This window comes from Camellia sinensis, chromosome 12 (assembly GCF_055761805.1).
Source record: "Camellia sinensis isolate YWXY chromosome 12, ASM5576180v1, whole genome shotgun sequence".
Lineage (NCBI taxonomy): Eukaryota > Viridiplantae > Streptophyta > Magnoliopsida > Ericales > Theaceae > Camellia > Camellia sinensis.
In genome coordinates this window covers 767501-774756 of record NC_138972.1, presented here as the reverse complement: position 1 = coordinate 774756, position 7256 = coordinate 767501, and positions in this window count along the sequence as shown.

Genomic DNA, 7256 nt, shown 5'->3' with positions numbered 1-7256 from the left:
CGGCCTTGCGCGGCCTGGGCGCGGCCTTGGGCGGCCTGGGCGCAGCCTTGCGCGGCCTGGGCGCGGCCTTGGGCAGCATGGCGTGGCATGCGCGCGGGCGTGGGCGGCCTGGCATGCGCGCGGCATGGGCAGCACGGCATGGCATGCGCACGGCCTGGGCGGCCTGGCATGCAGCCGGCCTGGCATGCCCGCGGCGTGGGCAGCACGGCATGGCATGCGCACGGCCTGGGCGGCCTGGCGTGCAGCCGGCCTGGGCAGCACGGCATGGCATGCGCACGGCCTGGGCGGCCTGGCATGCCCGCGGCGTGGGCAGCGTGGCCTGTGCGAATACCGCGCGCGTGGTCTTTTGACCACGGTGCGCGTGTTGCGCGCATGGTCGCGCACGCCTTTGCACGCCTTCGCACGCAACGCACGTCTAGTGATAAGAACCGCAGCCAAGGCAGCCCAGCCCCAAGGCCAAGGCCAGCAGCATGGCATGCCACGGCGAAGGCAGCCCAGCCAAAGCCAGCAGCATGCCATGCCAAGGCCAGCAGCATGCCATGCCACGGCCAAGGCAGGCCAGCCAAAGCCAGCAGCATGCCATGCCAAGGCCAAGGCCAGCAGCATGCCATGCCACGGCCAAGGCAGCCCAGCCAAAGCCAGCAGCATGCCATGCCAAGGCCAAGGCCAGCAGCATGCCATGCCACGGCCAAGGCAGCCCAGCCAAAGCCAGCAGCATGCCATGCCAAGGCCTAGGCCAGCAGCATGCCATGCCACGGCCAAGGCAGGCCAGCCAAAGCCAGCAGCATGCCATGCCAAGGCCAAGGCCAGCAGCATGCCATGCCACGGCCAAGGCAGCCCAGCCAAAGCCAGCAGCATGCCATGCCAAGGCCTAGGCCAGCAGCATGCCATGCCACGGCCAAGGCAGGCCTGCCAAAGCCAGCAGCATGCCATGCAAAGGCCAAGGCCAGCAGCATGCCATGCCACGGCCAAGGCAGCCCAGCCAAAGCCAGCAGCATGCCATGCCAAGGCCAAGGCCAGCAGCATGCCATGCCACGGCCAAGGCAGCCCAGCCAAAGCCAGCAGCATGCCATGCCAAGGCCTAGGCCAGCAGCATGCCATGCCACGGCCAAGGCAGGCGAGCCAAAGCCAGCAGCATGCCATGCCAAGGCCAAGGCCAGCAGCATGCCATGCCACGGCCAAGGCAGCCCAGCCAAAGCCAGCAGCATGCCATGCCAAGGCCTAGGCCAGCAGCATGCCATGCCACGGCCAAGGCAGGCAAGCCAAAGCCAGCAGCATGCCATGCCAAGGCCAAGGCCAGCAGCATGCCATGCCACGGCCAAGGCAGCCCAACCAAAGCCAGCAGCATGCCATGCCAAGGCCAAGGCCAGCAGCATGCAGTGCCACGGCCAAGGCAGGCCTGCCAAAGCCAGCAGCATGCCATGCCAAGGCCAAGGCCAGCAGCATGCCAGGCCACGGCCAAGGCAGCCCAGCCAAAGCCAGCGGCATGCCATGCCAAGGCCAAGGCCAGCAGCATGCCATGCCACGGCCAAGGCAGCCCAGCCAAAGCCAGCAGCATGCCATGCCAAGGCCGAGGCCAGCAGCATGCAGTGCCACGGCCAAGGCAGGCCTGCCAAAGCCAGCAGCATGCCATGCCAAGGCCCAGGCCAGCAGCATGCCATGCCACGGCCAAGGCAGCCCAGCCAAAGCCAGCAGCATGCCATGCCAAGGCCAAGGCCAGCAGCATGCCATGCCACGGCCAAGGCAGCCCAGCCAAAGCCAGCAGCATGCCAAGCCAAGGCCAAGGCCAGCAGCATGCCATGCCACGGCCAAGGCAGCCCAGCCAAAGCCAGCAGCATGCCATGCCAAGGCCTAGGCCAGCAGCATGCCATGCCACGGCCAAGGCAGGCAAGCCAAAGCCAGCAGCATGCCATGCCAAGGCCAAGGCCAGCAGCATGCCATGCCACGGCCAAGGCAGCCCAGCCAAAGCCAGCAGCATGCCATGCCAAGGCCAAGGCCAGCAGCATGCCATGCCACGGCCAAGGCAGCCCAGCCAAAGCCAGCAGCATGCCATGCCAAGGCCTAGGCCAGCAGCATGCCATGCCACGGCCAAGGCAGCCCAGCCAAAGCCAGCAGCATGCCATGCCAAGGCCAAGGCCAGCAGCATGCCATCCCACGGCCAAGGCAGCCCAGCCAAAGCCAGCAGCATGCCAAGCCAAGGCCAAGGCCAGCAGCATGCCATGCCACGGCCAAGGCAGCCCAGCCAAAGCCAGCAGCATGCCATGCCAAGGCCTAGGCCAGCAGCATGCCATGCCACGGCCAAGGCAGGCAAGCCAAAGCCAGCAGCATGCCATGCCAAGGCCAAGGCCAGCAGCATGCCATGCCACGGCCAAGGCAGCCCAGCCAAAGCCAGCAGCATGCCATGCCAAGGCCAAGGCCAGCAGCATGCCATGCCACGGCCAAGGCAGCCCAGCCAAAGCCAGCAGCATGCCATGCCAAGGCCTAGGCCAGCAGCATGCAGTGCCACGGCCAAGGCAGGCCTGCCAAAGCCAGCAACATGCCATGCCAAGGCCAAGGCCAGCAGCATGCCCTGCCACGGCCAAGGCAGCCCAGCCAAAGCCAGCAGCATGCCATGCCAAGGCCAAGGCCAGCAGCATGCCATGCCACGGCCAAGGCAGCCCAGCCAAAGCCAGCAGCATGCCATGCCAAGGCCTAGGCCAGCAGCATGCAGTGCCACGGCCAAGGCAGGCCTGCCAAAGCCAGCAGCATGCCATGCCAAGGCCAAGGCCAGCAGCATGCCATGCCACGGCCAAGGCAGCCCGGCCAAAGCCAGCAGCATGCCATGCCAAGGCCAAGGCCAGCAGCATGCCATGCCACGGCCAAGGCAGGCCAGCCAAAGCCAGCAGCATGCCAAGCCAAGGCCAAGGCCAGCAGCATGCCATGCCACGGCCAAGGCAGCCCAGCCAAAGCCAGCAGCATGCCATGCCAAGGCCTAGGCCAGCAGCATGCCATGCCACGGCCAAGGCAGCCCAGCCAAAGCCAGCAGCATGCCATGCCAAGGCCTAGGCCAGCAGCATGCAGTGCCACGGCCAAGGCAGGCCTGCCAAAGCCAGCAGCATGCCATGCCAAGGCCAAGGCCAGCAGCATGCCATGCCACGGCCAAGGCAGCCCGGCCAAAGCCAGCAGCATGCCATGCCAAGGCCAAGGCCAGCAGCATGCCATGCCACGGCCAAGGCAGGCCAGCCAAAGCCAGCAGCATGCCTTGCCAAGGCCAAGGCCAGCAGCATGCCATGCCACGGCCAAGGCAGCCCAGCCAAAGCCAGCAGCATGCCATGCCAAGGCCAAGGCCAGCAGCATGCCATGCCACGGCCAAGGAAGCCCAGCCAAAGCCAGCAGCATGCCAAGCCAAGGCCAAGGCCAGCAGCATGCCATGCCACGGCCAAGGCAGCCCAGCCAAAGCCAGCAGCATGCCATGCCAAGGCCTAGGCCAGCAGCATGCCATGCCACGGCCAAGGCAGGCCAGCCAAAGCCAGCAGCATGCCATGCCAAGGCCAAGGCCAGCAGCATGCCAGGCCACGGCCAAGGCAGCCCAGCCAAAGCCAGCAGCATGCCATGCCAAGGCCAAGGCCAGCAGCATGCCACGCCACGGCCAAGGCAGCCCAGCCAAAGCCAGCAGCATGCCATGCCAAGGCCTAGGCCAGCAGCATGCCATGCCACGGCCAAGGCAGGCCAGCCAAAGCCAGCAGCATGCCATGCCAAGGCCAAGGCCAGCAGCATGCCATGCCACGGCCAAGGCAGCCCAGCCAAAGCCAGCAGCATGCCATGCCAAGGCCAAGGCAGGCCAGCCAAAGCCAGCAGCATGCCATGCCAAGGCCAAGGCCAGCAGCATGCCATGCCACGGCCAAGGCAGCCCAGCCAAAGCCAGCAGCATGCCATGCCAAGGCCTAGGCCAGCAGCATGCCATGCCAAGGCCAAGGCAGCCCAGCCAAAGCCAGCAGCATGCCATGCCCAGGCCAAGGCCAGCAGCATGCCATGCCACGGCCAAGGCAGCCCAGCCAAAGCCAGCAGCATGCCATGCCAAGGCCTAGGCCAGCAGCATGCCATGCCGCGGCCAAGGCAGCCCAACCAAAGCGAGCAGCATGCCATGCCAAGGCCTAGGCCAGCAGCATGCCATGCGCCGGCCAAGGCAGGCCAGCCAAAGCCAGCAGCATGCCATGCCAACGCCAAGGCCAGCAGCATGCCATGCCACGGCCAAGGCAGGCCAGCCAAAGCCAGCAGCATGCCATGCCAAGGCCTAGGCCAGCAGCATGCCATGCCACGGCCAAGGCAGCCCAGCCAAAGCCAGCAGCATGCCATGCCAAGGCCAAGGCCAGCAGCATGCCATGCCACGGCCAAGGCTGCCAGCCAAAGCCAGCAGCATGCCATGCCAAGGCCTAGGCCAGCAGCATGCCATGCCACGGCCAAGGCAGCCCAGCCAAAGCCAGCAGCATGCCATGCCAAGGCCTAGGCCAGCAGCATGCCATGCCACGGCCAAGGCAGCCCAGCCAAAGCCAGCAGCATGCCATGCCACGGCCAAGGCAGCCCAGCCAAAGCCAGCAGCATGCCATGCCAAGGCCAAGGCCAAGGCCAGCAGCATGCCATGCCACGGCCAAGGCCAAGGCCAAGGCAGCCCATCCGAAGCCAGCAACATTCCATGGCAAGGCCAACGCAGCCCAGCCAAAGCCGGCGGCATGCCATGCCAAGGCCAAGGCCAGCCGCATGTCTTGCCACGGCCTTGTCCCGCAGCGTGGCGTGCCTTGGCCTTGGGCTAGAACATCGCATGCCACGCCCTTGGCAAGCAATCCTGTCCCTCGTGTAATTGCCATTTGGTTTGGCTTTGACTTACGTATATGTTGCCCTGCGAAATGCTTGTCCCTCGGGTAATAGCCGGTTTGGTTGCCTTTGACTTGCGAACACGTTGCTAGTGCTTTCCCCAGTGGAAGCTTGTTGGGAAAAGTATGTCCCTCGGAAGTTGCCTGTTGCGTTTGTTATTTGCATTCGAGCTATCCGATGCTTGCTGGGTTTCTCTAAGAGTTTTTGCACGTTCGTCGGGCTTTTTAATTATTTATTTACTCATAAAAATTATAATAAAATAAATTAAAAATAAAAAAATAATTAAAAAAATTACTATAATTACTAGTGCCTCATCTTATAATTGTTGGAATTTTTCTAGAATTTTTTGAGTATTTTTAGTAATTTTTATTATTTTTTAAGTATTAAAATTGAAATAAATTAAAATAAAATATTCCGGTGGCCAAATATTTTTTTATAATTTTTTTTATGGTGTATTAAATTATTTCATACAACTTTCATGTTGAAAGTTTTGGCAAAAAACCATTACTTTTTAAAAAAACCCCATTATGACTCCTCGAACATGCTTGATGTTTCCTCCTGCCAGATTGAAAAGGGCTTAACAGGCTATTATAAGGGGGGGGCACCTCCCTTAAGGCTGGCCAGCATGGCCAGGCCACAGGCCACGCCTATGCCTAGGCGGGCGCTTGGCACATGCCATCGCTTGGCTTGTGGCATTGGCTTGTGGCATCGAAACTACATAGCCAAGCACGGGATGCGTCGAGTGGCGGCCCGCGGCGGTGGCGGTGGCACGTTGGCCTAGGGCAGCATGCCATGCCACAGCCTTGGCCAGCAACATGGCATGCCAAAGCCTTGGCCAGCAGCATGCCATGCCCTGGCCTTGGCAAGCATGTCATGCCACGGCCTTGGCCAGCAGCATGCCATGCCACGGCCTTGGCCAGCAGCATGCCATGCCCCGGCCTTGGCCAGCATGTCATGCCACGGCCTTGGCCAGCAGCATGCCATGCCACAGCCTTGGCCAGCAGCATGCCATGCCACAGCCTTGGCCAGCAACATGGCATGCCAAAGCCTTGGCCAGCAGCACGCCATGCCCCGGCCTTGGCAAGCTTGTCATGCCACGGCCATGGCCAGCAGCGTGCTATGCCCCGGCCTTGGCCAGCAGCGTGCCATGCCACGACCTTGGCCAGCAGCTTGCCATGCCCCGGCCTTGGCCAGCATGTCATGCCACGGCCTTGGCCAGCAGCATGCCATGCCACGGCCTTGGCCAGCAACATGGCATGCCGCGGCCTTGGCCAGCAGCATGCCATGCCCTGGCCTTGGCAAGCATGTCATGCCACGGCCTTGGCCAGCAGCATGCCATGCCACGGCCTTGGCCAGCAGCATGCCATGCCCCGGCCTTGGCCAGCATGTCATGCCACGGCCTTGGCCAGCAGCATGCCATGCCACAGCCTTGGCCAGCAGCATGCCATGCCACAGCCTTGGCCAGCAGCATGCCATGCCACAGCCTTGGCCAGCAACATGGCATGCCAAAGCCTTGGCCAGCAGCACGCCATGCCCCGGCCTTGGCAAGCTTGTCATGCCACGGCCATGGCCAGCAAGCAGCGTGCTATGCCCCGGCCTTGGCCAGCAGCGTGCCATGCCACGACCTTGGCCAGCAGCTTGCCATGCCCCGGCCTTGGCCAGCATGTCATGCCACGGCCTTGGCCGGCAGCATGGCAAGCCCAAGCCTTGGTCAGCAGCAGCATGCCATGCCAACGCCTTGGCCAGCAGCATGCCTTGCCACGGCCTCGGCCATCAGCATGCCTTGCCACGGCCTCGGCCATCAGCATGCCTTGCCACGGCCTCGGCCATCAGCATGCCTTGCCACGGCCTTGTCCAGCAGCATGGCATGCCCGGCCTTGGCCAGCAGCATGTCATGCCACGGCCTTGGCAAGCATGCCAAGCCACGGCCTTGGCAAGCATGCCATGTCCCTCGGGTAATTGTACAAGTTGCCTTGCGAAATGCATGTCCCTCGGTTAAATTGCCATTTGGTTGGCTTTGGCGTGCGAACGAGTTGCCTGTGCTTTCCTTGTGGAAGCTTGTTGCGAGAAGTATGTCCCTCGAAAGTTGCCTGTTGCGTTTGTTATTTGCATTCGCGCTAACCGGTGCTTGCTCGGCCTCTCTAAATGTTTTCGCGCGTTCGTCGGGCTTCTTGGTCCTTCGGGGGGTGATTCGTTTTGGGGGGCTGGTGCACAGTGTACGTCGTGGCGCGTGAGTTGTGTTCGGTTTGTGCGAGTTGGACGGATCCCTGCCTGTGCAGCGAACTCCACTGGTGCATTCCTCCATGTCCCTCGGGTTGTCTTCGACTCGCCTTCGGGTTGCTTGCGCTTCCCTAGTGGAAGGTGCCTTGCGAAAAGCGTGTCCCTCGGGTAATTGCCATTTGGTT